The 19,523-nt window shown below is 40.4% G+C and overlaps 1 protein-coding gene across 3 annotated transcripts in view; it reads right to left on the reverse strand.

Moving 5' to 3' along the window:
- Positions 1–19,523, reverse strand: part of DIP2B (disco interacting protein 2 homolog B) — a 207,469-nt gene that overhangs the window by 148,668 nt on the left and 39,278 nt on the right. The gene's annotated exons all lie outside the window — the stretch shown is intronic.

Raw genomic sequence — 19,523 nt, forward strand, 5'->3', positions numbered from 1 at the left:
CATGAATAATGAAATATTTTTATTATAGGGTTAGAGTACCAGAACTTTGCAAACCTGAATGGTTCCCTCCCCTCCCTGCCTTTATCCTAAAGACAACCAGAGGGGGTCTAATCTGAGAGATTTTCTTCAACTCCATTCCTGCTTTGGATTGAGATTTGCCTTATCGGACTGTTGCCTTGGCTGTGTCTCTTCCTCTTCTTCCTCAAGATTATTCTCTCGGCTCATTAAGCTATAAAAACCAGGCCCTGGCTGCATTGGAGTGATACATAGGCCCCATTAAAGCCTTTACAATAGCTCTGGACACAACTCCTCAAAATATTCCACTTAAACTATAATAAACCATGTTTGCATCGTGTTCTACTACCTGATAAAAATAGAAGCAATAATCTGTTTCATACAACATTTAATTAGAACGTATGCAATTAACTGTGAAAAACTCCTTTAGCAAAAACGTTTTCCTGAAAGGACACTATGCACAAAGTACACGATTTCAAGGACAATGGTTTTTAAAAAATAATATATGCAGGGATTTTCAAACATGAATACGTTCATAAAATTATAAAAATACATAAAATGTATTTTATCCATTTATGCTTTAGAATTCAACTGAACTTCAAAGTTTACAGCTCCTTTAACCTATCAGCAAGTCTGCTAAACAATTTTATTGGATCTATGATGTATATCCTATTCCAGTGATGGCGAACCTTTTAGAGACTGAGTGCCCAAACTGCAACCCAAAACCCACTTATGCATTGTTGGGTGCTAGGTGGGTGTGGCCCATTGGCTGGGTGTGGCCAATTGGCTGGGTGTGGCCCATTGGGTGGGCATGGCTGTGGTGGTAACGGCAGTTCAATCAATCAATTCCAACTTTGCAAGATCTTTTTTTTCCCGTGAGAAGTTGAAATTGACTGATTGATTGAACCTTTTTTTTTTTGCACACGGCGGCAGAGGCCTAAAGCGAAAAGGTTTTATAAAACCCAGCTGAAGGCCTAGGACTGGGGCGACGGTGCGCGTGCCCACAGAGAAGGCTCTGAGTGCCGCCTCTGGCACCCGTGCCATAGGTTCGCCACCACTGTCCTATTCTAAGAACCCAATATTAATGATTAATTAATGTAACTCAAAAAAAAGCCAATATAGCATTGTAGGTGCTAGTTAGGCATGGAGCATCTCAGGCTCTAGTTTTCTTTTTGGTGTGGAAATCAGCCAGATGATTTTGCCCCAGCCTCTCTCAGCCTTAGACTGGGAAGCTGAAAAATATCAATCTACTGTCCCAAATTGGATCAGACAGTGGATTAGAATTCACGGTTTCCTTTTATATAATGTATCATTTTCATTAAAATTCATAACAGTGCAATATTTATCTCAAGAAATTGTACCTGTTGCTTTTTAAAATGTGATTTTTCAAATATAGAGTGCCAGTGAAAAACATAAAGCTACATATTTTTGTACTATTTCAAATATTTACAGTATTTAAAAAAAATATATGCCAAATTTGTTCCTAAATAGATTAAATCTCATCTAAACAAACAATATCTTTTGGAAATTAAACAGCTTACCTTTCCATAAAACAATTAATTATAAATACACTTGAGGCCATTAATAATGGGGACCTACACATATAAATATGATTTGTGTAGCTCATATTACATGGTTGCATATTACATAGTTGAATAATCAATGTATTTGGATAACATGGCTTACCCCTGTCCCCAGACACAAAGCCATATAGATTTGTGATTTGATTTTAGAGAAGAAAATACAAAACAAACCAAGGCTTCTCCCTTAAGCTTGTTTCAGCTGGAATAAATTCTTACTTTTGTTCATGAACAAGATCGCTACTAGTTAGATGGGCGACCAGAAAAAACATTGTAATAATGTAAGAGATCCAATCACATATTATGTAATGCCATAAATAGGGAAGGATACCCTAGAAATCAGCAGGTGAACCAGGTGGTTGTACTCCCTTCATCAAAATATATTACACTGAATTCTACATAAATAGAAAAATACAATTTGGGAAACCAAACGCCATGTTCTTGCTCAATTAATATCCATAGCTTCGAATGCACCTCTCAGCTCCTCAAGCCATGCCGTGTTTTCTCAAAAGTAAGGCCTACCCCAAAAATAACCCCTAGCTTGATTTTTGGGGGTGGGCCTAATATAATCCCTACCCCAAAAATAAGCCCTAGTTTTGGGACAAAGCACACACCTAAACAATCAAGCTGCCCCACGCGGCCCGCACCCATTCACCTTGCAGCCAGGCCTCTCCTCGCTAGCTCACGTCTTCTGCAGCCAGGCCTGTATTTCTCAGTCACAGGCCTTTCCTGAAGGGCATTGCAGCCGAGAACTGAGCTATGGATGGTTTTGCAAGATCTCTGCAGCTGAGGACTGAGCTACGGACTGAATCCCTACCTCAGTACTTGGCTGCATAGGCCTTCCCGAAAGGCCTGACTGCAAAATGCAGGCCAGAATGCAGAAGAAGTGAGCCTGCTGGGCGGGCCTGTTGGTGCCAGAGGTGAGACATCCCCCGAAAATAAGACCTGGTGCCTCTTTTGGTGGCAAACAAAAAACAAAAAAAAGACCCGGTTTTATTTTGGGAGAAACACAGTAGAACTATATCCAGCATTGTTTACAAAATAAATCATAGTGAAAAGTGTGAATTAGCATTTGTGTACAGGTTACACCTTAAAAAGACAGTTATTTGCCTTAGTAAAAATAGAAAGCCTCCCCTAAAACCAAATAATATTAAAAACATGAAGGCAACCTTCTCTTGGTGGAATCCAGAAATTTAAAAAAAAAATGGAAAAAAAAACCAGGGAGGGACAAAAAAAAGGAGCCATAAAATTTACATCTATATTTACATTGACACCACAACTGTGATTATATGCAATTTTTTAAAGTTCATCCAAATACAAGAACCCATAGTTACATAGATTATACGAGAAAAAAAATATAAACTTAGATCATTGCTCTCTGAGAAACTGAAGAATTAGAAAAACCAAAGAGATCATTATTGGTTTCAGAAAAGGCAGGCACAGCACACTTCTCTGTGCATAAATGATTCACCTGTGGAGATGGCTACCAGCATCAAATTCCTGGGTGTGCAGCTAACGAGTAGGCTGACTTGGTCGCTCAACAGTGAGAAACTGGTGAAGCGGGCACAGCAGCGCCTGCATTTTCTGCTCCGCATGAGAAGGAGCGTTGGCTTACCTGAATGCCTCTTCTCAGCATGATGATGAAGAATCCTCCAATGGGTTATTTCAGTCCTCCTGCCCAATCAGACTAAGTTGTCAAGTTGTCACACCCCTCCTTGACTGGAACCTCCCAGTTTCATTGACGGCGTAGCCAATGACAACAGTTCAACGTGATGACTCTCAGAGCAGGTACAAGGAAAAACAACCCCCTGGCACTGACCTAAGTGATCTCTAGAGGGGAGGGCATGGATTCTTCATCATCGTGCTGAGAAAAGGCGTTCAGGTAAGCCAACACTCCTTCTCCAGCATAATGACTGAAGAATCCACCAATGGGACTTACCAAAGTCCTGCTGTCCCTACAGGAGGGAGTCAGTTGGGGCCTGTGATCCTGATGCTGGCACTACCTGTTGGAGGATTCATCTACCGAAGGAGGCCTCAGCCGAGGCAAATTTGTCCAAACGATAATGTCTAATGAAAGGAGAAGGCGAAGACCATGTTGCCACCCTGCAAATGTCCTCTATGGATGCTTGAGTTGCCCACGCCACAGATGTGGCAGCACTGCAGGTGGCGTGTGCCGTCACATGACTAGGAATGGGCAGGGCAAGTGACATGTATGCACCTGCTATGCACGCTCTGATCCACCTGCCTATGGTTGAGGCGGATACCTTTTGCCCCATGGATGAAGGCTGAAAGGATACAAACAGGGCTTCAGACTTACGGAAAGCCGCCGTGCGTTTGATATAACAGCGCAAGGCTCTACGTACGTCTAATGTGTGCCATTGCCGTTCCAGGTCATGTGATGGGCGGGGACAAAAGTTTGGAAGAATAACCTCCTGTGATCTATGAAACACTGTGTTGATCTTAGGGATAAAGGAGGGATCTAACCTAAGAACCACCCTGTCCTCGTGAAACGTGCACAGGTCCTTCCTGATAGATAAAGTGGCCAGTTCCGAGATATGCCTGGCGGAGATAATGGCTATCAGGAAAGAGACCTTGAGTGACAGGTGCCACAAGGAACAGGTTCTAATGGGTTCAAAGGGTGAGGACGTTAGGGCCTGCAGAACCCGGGGTAGCTCCCAGGAGGGATACCTGTGAACCACGGGCAGTCTGCTATTGGTAACTCCTTTAAGAAAGGAGCGGACCATAGGGTGCTGAGACAAGGACTCTGCTGAGTCCCAGGAAAGCACCGTGGAAAGAGCCGCTACCTGTCTACGAATGGTGTTGGATCGCCTTGAGCTCCAATTTATGTTGTGTCTCAGGTCTGACTGTGACCACTGTCCCTGAGCCATCTGAATTTGGAGGTGTGCACCCCAACCAAAGAGACTTGAGTCCATGGTCAAAAGGATACGGTGAGGCTCCTTGAAAAGAGTCCCCTTGCGCACGGCCAAAGATGTCCACCAGTCGAGAGAGAGAAGCACCTGGCGTGGGACCCGTACAAACTGGTTGGAGGAACTGGTGTGCCATCTCTGGTACGGGAGCAGGAACCATTGGAGGGTCCGGGCATGTAGTCGGGCCCACGGCACTATCGTTATGCAAGATATTAACTTCCCCAGTAGTTGGGAAAGAAGAGCTAGTGCCACTACCCTGTTCCTGCATACCCTGAGAACCAGGTCTAGGATGCTCCTGCATCGTTCCTCTGACAGAAACACGTGTCTATCACCGCACCCAGGTGTAACAGACAGGTCGAGGGAGACGTCTGGCTCTTTTTGAAATTTATCAAGAACCCATGGTTCTGGATGATAGTAAGGGCCAGATCCGACTGGGCGATCGTGACAGAATTTGATTGGATCATTATGTCGTCCAGGTAGCACTGGACGCACACCGGGACCAATCTTAAGTGTGCTGCCAACATCGCCAGGATGGAATGGAGCATCTGCATTTTGAACTTCCCCTACTGGAGATGGAGGTTCAGACCCTTGAGGTCGAGGATTGCTCTCCATCCCCCTGAGGATTTGGGGACTACAAATAGGATGGAGTAATATCCCTGTCCCGCCTGGTTCAAGGGGACCTCCTCTATGGCCTTGTATGTTTAGTAAATGACAAATGGTGTCTTCCGTGAGCCCTCTTTTTATTGGATTTCTCAGAGTTGGACAAGAGACAAAATGGTCTACGGGTGTGGATTTGAACTCCAGGGACAGGCCTTCTCTTATGGTGCGCAGAACCCAGGAGTCTGTGGTTGTGTTTTCCTATTGGCGGATGAAAAAAGTGAGTCTGCCGCCAATGGGAGGGGTTCCCCCTAAGTCACTTGTTGCGATGACCCCCTCTGCCACAAAAGGAAGATTTGCTCTGGGTCTGGTACCGGGACTGGTCCCTATAATTCATCTTGTCAAATGGACGTTCTGTCTTGGGAGCTGAAGGCTGGTATGATTGTCCTGTCTCTGCCGTAGCACCAGTCCAAAAGGACTGATGGCAGCCATAGGGGAGCTCTCTTTGTCAAATGAGAGATGACCTTTTGTTTCTGTTTGTTTACTATGAGGTATGGAGTTAATGCCTCCCCAAATAATCTGCCTCCCTTGAAAGGGGCAGTGGCCGGCCGCCACTTGTTTGCTTTCGACCCTCTAATTTTTAAGCCAGAGCAGCCTCTGTGCGACTACGCTGGAAACCATTGCTCAGACCGAGTGTTTGGCAGAGTATAGGGAGACATCCGCCATATACTCAGAGATCGCTATGAGTTTGGTCAGGTCCTGGTGGACTCTGACCTCCTCCAGGGGAATTCTGTCTTGCAGCTGTCTAAGCCAGGTAAGGGAAATTCTGGTGAAGAATGAAGTAGAGGTTGCCGCCTTCGCTGCCCATGCAGAAGCTTGGTGAACTTTGCATAATGCTAGTTCAGATTTCTTATCCTCCGCCTTAAGGGTGTCAGATACATCTGCTGGTAGACTGGCTGCTGAGAAAAGTGGAGCTAGGGATTCATCCACTTTGGGGACCTCCACTAAGTCCGTCGAATTTTGAGCCATATCAACAATCTTTCGTTCAGCTGCTCCTTGGGATGGCTGAGCTGCCGGGGATTCCCATTGTCCCTGAATATTCTTCAGGAATAAGGGAGGGCAGGGTATTTGCAGATGCCGAACTACTGGTTCGGAGAACAGGGGATTCGTGTCCTGGCCGGTGGAGGTCCCTGGAGTGGGGACCGGGTCGGAGGTGAGCTTACCCGCTGCACATACCCTGTGCAGTAAGGAAGGAAAAAGAGAAGTATTAAATAGTTCTGCCATGGGCTGGGAGTCTTGTGGAGGCTCCTCACAATCCGACCACTGGTCTGCATTTTCATCATAATCCGAAGCGCTGGAAGAATCGGATTCAGGTGAGTGGGATGATGAGACCATGCCGGTACGATCTAGTGTAGGTCGTGATGAGGTAGTGGGCGCTGATGAGGACCTCGGTATGGGTGACGTTTGATGATGGTTACCGATGAGGCCATGGCTTGAAGAACCGCCTGCGATATCAGTGATTGCAGCTGGTTGGTAAAGGATGGCTCCTGCGGAGGTCGAAGCCACACTGCAGTCGGTGTGAATGTCGCTGTGGGTGCCGTGGAGGGGCCTGGCAGTTCAAGGTCCTCCCCAAAGAGGGGTGGCCCTCCCTGACCAAAGGTCTGAATCGAGACCTGCTGATGCTCACACTCCAGTGACCACACCCTTGATGAAGCAAGTAGTTGTGCTCCTGTCTCAGGAGCTGCAGGTGGGGGGAGCGGAGATGTATGTCCTTGCCCAGCTGACAAGCGTTGGGCCCCGGATAATTGCTTCTCCAGGGCTCTGTGCGTGCGATCGGCTTGCTTGTCGCTTGTCGCTCTTCTCCCCGCAGCGCTCGCAATTTGCCAAATTCGGCCCGTCAGCTGGGCCGAAGGAGACTTCGCCAAGAAGCTGCAGGCCGAACAGCCTCCAAATGTCGGCCGCGAGTGGAAGAGCGTTGATGGAGGCCAGCAAGCAGTAGAAGGCCTAGCGGCCTCAAAATGGCGGCCGCAAGAGTTAAAACGTCAACGGATGTAGTCTACGTGCGTTCTGGCAATGGATGCCTCTGAAAGGGACTGGGAAGGAGACTCAGCTGACTGCTGAGCTATGGAGAGAGGAAAACCACCCCTCCGTAATAGAAGAGAAAAATACTTTTTTCCCCTGTTTGAAGGAAATAGGGGACAGAACCCCCTGTAGGGGAATAATCAGAGGCTGGAAGCCTCCAATTCTCCAATTCGAAGAATCCACTAATGGGTGTACCAGTTTTTATTAGTCTAACCTGCCTGAAGAATGAGCCTGAGAGTCAAGTTATCACGTCCTCATGGGTGAAAGACTAAAATGAAACTGGGAGGTTCCAGTCAAGGAGGGGCGTGACAACTTGACAACTTAGTCTGATTGGGCAGGAGGACTGAAATAACCCATTGGTGGATTCTTCAGTCATCATGCTGGAGAAAAGCACATTTTCCTTCCCCTGTCCTGACCACCTTCTACAGGGGGACGATCGAGAACATCCTGTCATACAGCATCACAGTCTGGTTTGGAGGCATCACTGCTTCAGACAGGAAGGCGGTGCAGAGAGTGGTGAGAATGAATGAAAAGATCATTGGCATTTCCCTCCCTCCCATCCAGGACATAGCACAGAAGCGCTGCTTGAGCAGGGTCCGTAAGATTATCTGGGACACTACACATCCTCTTCACAACCTGTTTTCCTTGTTTCCTTCTGGGAGGAAGCTTCGTGGTATCCGAAGCAGAACATCCAGATTCAGACAGAGTTTCATTCCATACAGCATTAACCTTGCGAACTCTCAAGCTTCCTCCTTCCATTATATATTCAAGATGGACAATATTTAATATTTCTTTGCTACGTATATATAGGGATATGGATCTATACATATGTTGTTCATAGTATGTTTAGTTTTGTGTCATGTATGTGTTTCACTTTGAGAGCGGGCAACGAAATTTCATTTTTGATGTGTGCCATTGTGCCCACAGTATACAAATGACAATAAAGGTTATCTTATCTTAAGAGAAAATACAGTACAGAAATGACACTCGATAACTATTTAATGAGTGGAATTAAAATGATGAAATTAAAATATCAATATCCATTTTAGTATCTTTTATCTAACAGTTTTGAACTGAAAAAGGCATACAAAACAAGGCTACCTGGCCTAGCTATCTGGGGAATTTTGTAGGTAAATGAAACTTTCTGAATTCAGAGAATATTTTAAAAATTCCCATTTCCATAATTCCCCACAGAATTTTAACTGGATACAGATAAGAATATTAGCAATACTTCTCATTATCTGGAGAAGGAACTTCCAGGAAATAATATGGTTTTAACAAGCCCTGCCTCAAGTTTTTCAATTATCTGTAAGAATATCAACAATTGTTAAGTCAGGCAAAGTTCCACAAACAATGTAGATTGATTTTCAAAGCAAGGCAATTAGAGGTTAAAAGAGCTAAAAATGATATCTTTAAAAAATAAGAGAGAAAAGAATTGATGCAGAAAAATAAAGGGGCCCAATAGCATGTGAAAGTCCCTCTACTTTTTCTCTTACCTGGACTATGTTAAGGACTCTGCCCAGGGGGGGAATGAGGAGCTGTCCCTTTAAAAGGCATTGGCTGCCTCAGAAATAAATTACATGTATCCGGAGGAGAAATGCATTTATAGCAGCTTGGTTTCCTGAAGTAATGACACAAAGAACAGAAAGAATGGTAGAAAGGGTGGTAAGGGAAGAAACAAGAAGGCAAGAAGCCACCATCTAGGGAAGGTTAAGAGGTAGAGGAAGAGGTGAAATAGAAGGCAAGTAGAAGAAACCACAAAAATATTAAAACTTTTACTTTACTGAAATCAGCTATAAGAATTTTTGAAAGACTATTTTCCCCCTATATCAAAAACTTGTTTTTCCCCCCCTCATTTTTCTTTTTTCTTATCCAAGCCAAGTTCATGTTTCACTAATGGTCACCAAATAGTTTCTTCAAGTTCATCTCTGTGATCCTCTATGCTAAGTAAAGTTACAACCCAGGCATTGGAAAACAGGAGGAGGTAAAGAATCTCGATTTTTACTGATTGGTTGGTTGATTGACTGATTTAATTTCTATAGCTGCCTGTCTTCGCAAATGACTCTGGGCGGCTCACAATTATGACAATTGAGCAGGGCTGGGTTGCAATTGGTTACCCTGATCAAGAAGTAAAGCAGCAGCCAATGAAGCTGGCTGCCTGGGGTGACATGGCCAAGACTGGTAGGGGGCTGACTGCTTGTGAAGAGCTCTCCACAATAAAGAGTGGAGTGGGGTAATTAGAAGGGAGTAGTGCAAATGGGCATTGAATGGACAGGGCAGTAAGAGAAACCCAAGGAAGAAGTATTCTATTATGAAGGCACTGAATGGACAGGGACAAGCATTTAGGCCAGAAGGAGCACCCTGGGCAGTAGGCAAAGTGAACTTTAAACACTTGTAACCAGGGCTTTTTTTTCTCAGAGAACGCCCAGAACGGAATTCTGGCACCTTTTTTGAATGGAACCTTGTAGGGTAGGCAAGGCAGGTCGTATGATGTGTGTGAGTTCCTGCATCTTTTTTTTTTTTTTTTTTAAGAAAAAAAACGCTGCTTGTAACTAGTGACACAAGCCGGGTTATCTGAGCTGCAGTCTCAAAACCAGGATGAACAAAGCCTGTCAAATTAGTTGCAAAGAGCAGCCTGATATGATCACATGATTGCTGGGAGGGAACAGCACTTGGAACTTCAAATTTGAGTCATATCTCTTTTGGCGGGGGGGGGTCCATTGTAACTTTGAATGGTCACTAAGAGATCAAATCAAATGTCAAGGACTACCTGTATGGTGACTGATACATTCAAACAATTACATTCTGGCAACAAAATCCATTAACTAGTAAGTCACCAAGGAAGACCTACAAGTCTACCTACAGAAGATATCAGATTACTGTTAAGATGGAAGCAAAAACTGAGAGGGCAGTTTCAGAAACTTATGACAATAAAAAAACAACACCAATGATCACTGGCAACTGGGGCCACTCAAAAAGCAAGCTATATTCTTATTAAATCACAATCAAATAATAACAGTTAAATAGACAAGACTATTTCTAGAGAAAACAAGCTAAAGTAAAAAGTGAGCTCTATAACTGCATATATTTTCATTAACAGATACTGAAACAAACAAGAACATCATGTTATGTCTTTTTTATGAATTCCAAGGACTTTATGACTGATTATTCTACAAAAAGAGTAGTGGAAGAGACCTTTGTGGTGAAATATAGAATTATTATTTTTTTCATTTTTAGATTATCCTACCAGTTTAAATTTGACCTTCAACATTTGTACAATCAGGGAATAGTGTTACTGTTGTCTCATACAGCACCTCCAGTTTTACTCCAACAACATAGCTCTATTGTGTTATGCAATTCAACCTGATTCTGCATATTTACTTAAGCGAGACCTTTAAGTTTACATTTCTGTTGTCTTCTCTACCACCATATATTTGCTTCAATTCTTTGCAGCTCCAGTAGCCATGCACACCATAGAAAAATCTACAGTGAGGAGTCAGATTTCTATTACACCCAGCATGACCAACTTACAGTGCTGACATAAGCATATTATAAACAAAAATGTCAAGGAAGTTGGCAGAGACTTTCACTTTTCATTTGATATTACAATGGTTCATGCAGACAAAGAATGGAAGTCTCACAATACTTCGGTGATGTTCCATGATCTCCAGCTATTTTTAAATTAGGGGATGAAAAGGAGAGTGTATAATTACTATACATATATATTTGGTCTAATATAGATAAATATAGACACCAAGGAAGAAAAAATATTTGTCCATTAATACTGTTTTTTCTTTGGCTGAAAAAGACCAGACATACTAACCCAGATGTGTTTATACTCTATATTAAATGGAACACATTTATGAAGTTCAATACAAAGCAGAAATTATTGCATGGTTAACAGCAAAAGAATTTAGCAAAAGTCTGCCTAATCAGAAGCAAGTTGTTCTTAGAAAAATTAGTATAGAATTTTAAAACAATTTTCATAAACCTAGGTTTTTTCCAAATTTATTTTTGTTAACTCCAAATTTCCAACTGAGAAGAAAATGTGGTGGTTACTTATGTGTACCTGCAGTTCTTTAAGTGGACATATGTAATGCACAGGTTATGTGCAGGCCCGCATTTGGTACCTTCGCATATAGAAATTTATAGCAGGAGCTTCAGCTTCACACATACAATGCTGCTAAATACCTTTACCCAGAAGCCTCTTCAGTTCCTGTGACTGACACACAAAACCTGAAGGAACATTAAGCTGGAGATATAAAAACACAGAAAGAACATTAGTACATGTGTTTTGGATGCATTTGTTTCTTACTGGTGAGATACTATTAATGTGATAAAAGTTGGGAATTTGTCTATTTATAGCTTCAGGCACATCAACCCTGGATGACTACAAATAATTCTGTATATCAGATTCTAAATGCTGGCTCAACAAAATCTGTCCGTTCTCAGCCTTTGAACTGGATTTGTGCCAATGAAGAGGCAAAACTGCATAATGTGATTCTGTGTGGTCCAAGCGTAACTAATGATTTAAAACTTGATTTGCAATCTATTTATAGTTAACGTTTAAAATATAGATATATTTAAATTAATTAATCTTGTAAATTGCTATTATAGTGATGCTACAGAAAAGTACTGGGTTACTTTTATGATGGGGGGACTATAGTCTTTTAAGGACTTAATAATTTAAATGAAATGAAATTATTGGTTTTCTTACTATGTGGCATTTGTGTAATTATTGATTAAACATTTGGATAAAAATATTGTCTTTCAAAAAAAATAAAAAACTGAGGTAACATTTAAATTACCTGACCCCAAACATGAGGGCAGGCTGTATGAATTTAGACTGTGACCAGAAAAACTACAGGTAGTCTCTGATTCACTGTAGTCTCTGATTCACACACATGAGGGAAGAACAAGCTTCTTCCATATCTTCCATGGTCTAATTATCATAAAATCACAAAAGAGTGCATGGCTTTTCCTGAAGTTTCATCTCTCTGAGAGTACAATCTAGTCTATAATGCTGGAAGAAGATGGAAAGCATAACTTTGATATATCCTAAAAAGGCTATCAATGCTGCCATGCTAGCCAAAGAAACATGGATATTTCAACACCTCAAAGCAGAGATTTAAAGTTGCGACCATCCATTTGGAAAAACTGGGGGGGGGGGGTAGGGAGACACGCCCTTTAGATGGATACTGGGCGGCCATAAATAAACATTGGTTCTTGTGAAATGTTTTCATATAGTCCAGGACAAGACAAACACCCAAAGAAAGACAAAGACAAAAAAAAATTTTTTTTCTCCCAATGATGAGGAGGAGGAGGGGGAAAAAATAGGCAGTCTTTATGTCTTGATGCGACTGGAAGATCAAGACTGACTTTGGAAAAAAAGGGAATACCAGGGAGATTGCTTTGCTCCTTTATTTTTTAAAAAAATCCTTCACTTCAACAAGACGCTGCAGCTACCAGAGAGCCTACTATCCATGAGAGGAGGTGAATCACAGTAGAACAATGGTTCAAAGAGTTTCGATACTTATTATTCAGAGAACAAAGAGAGGTTCTTGCTGGTAGTGGCAAAGACACCAAAGGGCAGAGATTACCCTAATCTTTCCATAAAATGCTTTATATAGCAGGTTATTTATTTAATTTAATTTGAATGCCCCCCAACTCCAATCAACTCTGGGCATCTTACAACAATATTGTAACATAAAACTATAAGAAAATATAGAAAACCAAAAACATCCTACAAAATGATCCTAAAATGGCAATCCAACAAGAAAACTAACAAAAGGTCACAAACAGGAGAGTCCAAACCATGTTACCCCAAAGCCTAGATAAATAGCCAGGTCTACATGCAACTAGGAAGCAATCATCTAAATAAGGGAACAAAATAAATTTAAGGTCGAGTAACATGATGACAGATGTAATGTATTCAGGGGGAAAAAAGTCTCCTGACCATGGGAAGTCCCATTGGTAAAAGGTAACACTGGTAAATGGAACCAACTATTATAATATTTAGTCTAGTGGTTAAGACATTAGGCTAGAAAGTAGGTGACCATGAATTCAAGCCCTGCCAGCTAGGTGATGTTGGATCAGTAACTCTTTCTCAGCCCAACAGGATTGTTGTTGTGGGGAAAAAGGAGGAAGAATGTATGTTGGATATGTTTGCCACTTTGAGTTATTTGTAAAAATAATAAAGCTGGGATATCAGGAAAGGAAAGGCAATGATAAGAGTACTACAACTATGTAAATATATGCATTCTGCAACTTGAAAGATGTGAGCTGCACACCCCTCTGCAAGAGAGGATGGATGGAAATAATCAATATAAATCCTGAAGTGAGAGGGCTTCCAAAACAGTATCACAAAGTTGGGAAAGTCTATTTACACCACACCTATCTCTCAATGCAGGCATCTACCACGATAGACAAGTGGATGTTCTGCATCACTTCAACATATTCAATGATGGGGAGCTTACCCTTTCTCTGAGTAATGGATATCACCATTTAATTGCTTAACTTATATCATGTTATTGTGTGTCCTGAATTCTAGAAGAATATGACATCCTTTCTTCATTCCATCTGTTTTCCCTCAAAGCTGAACAAAACTTTCAGTCCTCATGCTCATTTTTATTTCAGAAATTCAGCTCCCAGTGTGTAGGTCAAAACTCTCATAGAGGTGTCTAGAGTCCCTCAGCTCACCAAGGATTCTTGCGGACTTCAAAATTAGAATCAAGCAGTCTCCCTACTATGAGCCAATTTAGTGTAGTAGCTAAGGTTCTGCCCAGAAACCAGGAAATTGTGAATTCTAGTCCCACCTTAGGCATAAAAACTGACTGGGTGACTTTAGGCCAATCATTCTTTCACTGGACTGTTGTGGGGAAAATAGGAAGAGGAAGGAACAATACGTATATTCTCTACCTTGAGTTACCTATTAAATAATAAAGGCAGAATTTAAAAAATCTAATAAATTGGCTTGAGCAAAGTAGCTTCCATACTCACAGAATTTTTAATTTACATTAATATTGCATTGAGAGATGGGAACTTGCCAGTTATTTTTAATACAAATATTAAACCAAGCCATATTATTTGATTTTTTTTTCCTTCTGAAATGCTATGCTGTCTTCTGTACTCATGGATAAAAAGGATTTTCCTTTTTATCCATAGAAAATCCGTGATATTGTCTCCCCCACCACAGATATCATAGTAGCAGTATGGGCTATGTGCAAGCATTTACAGGAAAAATCAAAGAGAAAAAGGAACATTCAGGCGTTTTAGAATAATTAGAAATATTCAAGATTGGATAGTATTAAGTAAATCTCTAACCATTCAAGCTGTTTTTCATTTTAAAGTTCAAGGTTTGAATATACAAGGTTCTTATCCAGTCCCTGGCACTCCCAGTAGAATCAATGAAGAAACTGAAGAGTAACTACCAGACAGACTGGCTTGATGAGGTAATATTTTTGATATGGTATAGGATGCTTATATTGTATTATTTTTGTAGAAGAAATTAGTAACATACAGAAATTTCCCATACTTTTCCAAAGCTTGGACTGGTATGCTTACTAGATCTTTGGGCCAAACAATACTATTTGCATAATTATTCCTTTAAAAAAAACTCTCTTCTCCCTGTAGTCTGAACTGAAACTCTCATAATCTTCAGTCAGCACAGCTGACAGCCATTTTGACAATATTGGAGGATTTAGAAGAGAGATGAATGACAAATGAAAATAGCACAAAAAAGAATGTGCTGCTGTTCTTTTTCTCCCCCAAGACATCAAGTCACTATCTTCAGGCAGACAGATCAGAAGGCTGGAAAATGTACTCAGAATAAAAAAGAGGCAAGTAACTATATTTATTTAGCGGTGTTTTCAGTTTGCATTGTACCCTTCCATAAAAGGCAAAATTGTGTTTAATTAATATTATTTATAAATAATAAAATATAGAGGAACTTAAATTGGAAAAAGTTAAAAACAAACCCTGAATTTAAAGAGATTTGATTCATAGTCTGACAGCCACACAAATGCCCTTTTCCTGTGCTTGATAAGCTGCTGCTGGTATCTACAGTCTTTAGGCTTAGAGAGTCCTTTGTAGCTCTTGATATCCAAGCAGATTCATAATGAGATGCAGTATATTCCAAGGTAGGGCTGAGCCCCTAATTCTATAAAATCCTGATAAACCTTCCCTAGAAAGCCTACAGCAAACTGATTTAGTTGGGATAAAGCAATAGACCACTCAGAGAAGCTTTAAACTAGCGAACAGAAAATACCTTTTGTCCCCTGCATCTATTTTAGCACTTAACATCTGACCCTCCAAGAGACAGTAAAGAAGAGCTTTTATTCACAGAATCATCCAATTCCCACAGCTCCAGCTGTTGAAAAGCGTCAGACAATATTCCTGCATTAAAATATATCTTTTTTCAAGGCAGCGAACCATCCAGATGTTTCAACATTAAGACTATAGAATGCCTACAAGATGCAATATACAGCTTGTTGTGTTGTTTCTATCCCCCCGGGATACAAGCTGGAGAAAGCAGGTTGCCCGAAATGCAGTGGAAGTTTACAGGCAAAAAATAAAAATAAAAAATCATTGTAGTCAATGAGGCAGGAAATTCCCTTTTGTTTCCATTATGTCAGGTTTCTTTTATGAGTCCCTTTTAAAAGTTCATAACCTGATCTCTCTATGGCCTCAAATAAAAATAAATGATCTGTCACAGAAATGTTTTAAATGTTTATTTCTGCCTTACATGTTAATATTTCACCCAACCCAATCAATGCTTTGATGTAAACAAAATCCTTTATCATTTTAAAAGTGAAGACAGTTGTCAAAAAGCCTTTCCTAAAATATATGGGGATCTGAATGGGTTACTCCAGATAATCTTCTTGTAACTTTGCCTCCTATTCAGAACTCATTAACAATTCAATAGCCTAAATGAATTTCTTTAGATCAATTGCTGGAGCAAATAAGCACACTATATGTTTGTAATACATATTCAATACTGTGAATGCTATTCATCTTCTAGCAGACTGGTAATCAGGGATTATTACAAGCAAATTGTGTAGGGCAACAATAGGAATCGCATTTGGAATATTTCTTGGTCATTCATCTGTCATTAGAGGGGTTGCCAAAAAAATTCCTAGTTCATCCATTTCCAATTCAGCAACAGACTCCAGTTTGCTGTAATAAAAGTAAGGCAGCCATCTCCATTCTTCTTTTTCATAACTGGTGGAGGTCTTCCACCAGTTATGGCCTACAAACACAACTATTCCTAACCATTGGCTATATTGGCTGGAAGTGACAAGAATAGTAAGCCAAAAACATCTGGATAAAGTTACTTTGGGAGTAATAGTTTATGTAGAACCTTGAAGGGAGAAATAAAAGAGGAAGATACTTCCCCCACTATGTCCTCCAGTTTGAAAAAAAGCCCCATTATACCAAAGATGCTTTTTCAAAAAGCAACTGGATTTCTTTGTTTTTCCTTGAATATGTTTTGCTTTTCAACCAAGAAGGTTCTTCAGAACCGAAGAAGCTTCTTGGATGAGAAGTGAAACAACTTCAAGGAAAAACAAATAAAGTCCAGTTGCCTCTTGAAAAAGCACCTTCGGGTCAATCATGATCTGGATGACCAAGAATCTCTATAGACAGCCCCATGACTATACCACTGAGTGAAAAATGTTCACCAATTAATGAAAAGAAACAGACCCAGACTCTCTGATAGTCCTAGGTAGGAAAATACTACAGCTTTACAAGGTACAGTTTCAGTCCCCAACTCTGTTTGACCGGGAACAAAGGGAAGCCAGGATTCCAAAAGACAATAATAACTGAACTCTCACAGTGAGGAAAATATCCAAACTATCAATTAAAGGAACTAAACAAGCAAAGTATCTTTTTAAGTATGAAGCTGAAATTCAGCTCCAATTTTGGCCAAGAAGAGTATGCTCTGAATATTGAATGTTTAGAAAATATACTACAGCTTTTTAAAAACCGTAGCACTATAAATACATTCCACCCAGATGCTCCTTAAGACTTCTACCTGTTCTCAGCAGAACTACCAGAAAGGTTGGCAAGCACTTTAAAGAAATCATCTTCGATATAGCTAGAATTCCTTCCTTCCAGGTACTTTTGAAAGTCCTAAGCATACAAATTCTGGCTATGGTTCTGCAATCTATATTTAAAAATGTTGAAGCTGTTTAAAAAAAATTTAAACAAAATATGCTAGCTAGTCCATACAGTCATCCAAGGTCAGCATGATGATCAGTGCATCATCATGAAAAGGTAATTGCAATATTAACAGATGATTCACAATAAAAGGACAGGCACTGACTCCATACAGACAGTTCTTTTGCTTGAAAGTAGATAAGGGCAAGGATTCGTAAACAAAGCATACTCTTTCCAGAGCAAACAGTGCTGAGCTGTGAACAAAGAAACCATCAAGTTTAAAACACACAGATGTAGCAAGAAGAACTGAGAGTAAGAATCTCTTCGACAGCAATAACTACTATCCCTTTCTAGAAAAAAAAAAAACAGTCTTGAAGCAGGAGCAGCAACAACTTTATTTCGGTGTTACAAGAAGAGGTGCATTTTCCCTCAGTAAAAATAAAATTGGTATGTTTGAATATTAATTATAACTTCTCTTTAGAAACAATTCCCAAATTGTTCCAGATAATCAAAAGTTCATAAATGAGTTTAGCAAGAGTATTCTGCTAAACATGAAACTGGAACACCTACAAAATGCTACCAGTTATTTCTTTTATATCATAATGCTTCAATATTCCACTGTTTTGTTTTCACCCAATTTTGTAAAACCAATATTAATACCCACAGGTTTAAAATCCTCACTTCATCAGTCATGCAAGTGCCAAACAATCTACATGCAATATATCAGGAGTCCCCAATGTTTGGGGGCTGGATATACCATTAAGCATTCTGAGTAAAAGTCATCGACATTATCCCAAAACTGAAACTGGTGAAGTTGCCTCTCTCATTTTTCTAACTCAGCAAGATAATCTCTACCACTTCTCTCTCTCCTTCCTTCCTTCCTTCCTTCCTTCCTTCCTTCCTTCCTGTTTTCCCACCAGGCGTGCATATTCCTCAAACAAAGCAGTAGGTTTCACATTCACCAATTTATTGTCTTGTCTGTGGTTTATGTTAAGCCCAAAGACATTGCCAAAATGCCCCAGGTTGTGCCTAAGGCAAGGGCTTCCCTTTTTTTTTTTTTTTAAATTAAAAACCAGATGAGGCATGAAGCCTGGAAGGTGTCAAGGAAGTTTCAGTAGGTACTTTGATGCCATGGAGAGGATCCATGTTTTACATAAAATATGCAGATTCAAATAATACAAAAAGAAAGCCAGGCATTCTTTGCTTTCAGAAAACATGGTGATTTACAACCCAAGGTTAAGAGTACTAAAAAACCTAAATCATTTTCCATTTTTCTCATACAAAAGACTGCACTGCCCAAAGTTATTTACAGTGAGATCCTATACACATTTACTTAGAAATAAGTCTACTGAGTTCCAAACTGCAGCCACACTATCGCTTGGCAACGTTTTTATAATGGCTTCATTCAAAGGTTTAGTTTCTAAAAGTTTTGCGTGTCTGCTTTAAAAACAAGGGTAACAATGAGATGATACCAGGGATGCAAATACAAGGTTATATGTCCAGGAGAGCAATCTTACTAGATTTCAATAAAGATGTAAATGAATGAAGAGGATGAGGTATTATGAGTCATAGTAGCATCACTCTCAAATTGTCAAGTTTCTGTAGGCCAGGTTTTATTGCTATTCAGATCGAGGTTTATATACATCAACACAAAAGGGGAAACAGTGCAAAAGAATTTAGCTGCAGAAGTAAATCAAAAGTCTGCCTTCTTGCTAGTCCCACATATTCAGGCACAACAATTTGAGAACCCAAGATCAATCTTCAAGCACAGGAACAAGAAGTATGCAAACTAGGATTGAATATTCTACTTTCAATCTCTTACATTTTTTTTTGCAAACATAATTCAAATTCATTATTGCAGACACATTTTCAAGTTGAATTTCACTTCTGAAAAGCATAACCAAGAGAATAAAACATTAAAAAGAAGAAAAAAGAAAGAAAAACTGAAGAGATAGAAAGGAGGCATGGATCATGAAAACAAATGTTCCCGCTTGAGAAATACTTAATGTGCTGGAAGTTATTTTGTAATGAAATAACAAAACTTCGACATTCCTTTATAAAGAATGTGATCCCATTGTAGACATTATTGGTACTTTGGTATAAACTGAACTAGTTGCAGCTTTATTTATTAACCCAAAAAAGTAGTTATCTGCATACAGGGCAAGAG

The sequence above is a fragment of the Crotalus tigris genome, unplaced genomic scaffold (genome assembly GCF_016545835.1).
Source record: "Crotalus tigris isolate CLP2741 ecotype Arizona unplaced genomic scaffold, ASM1654583v1 scf7180000018397.643900, whole genome shotgun sequence".
NCBI classification, from domain to species: Eukaryota; Metazoa; Chordata; class Lepidosauria; order Squamata; family Viperidae; genus Crotalus; species Crotalus tigris.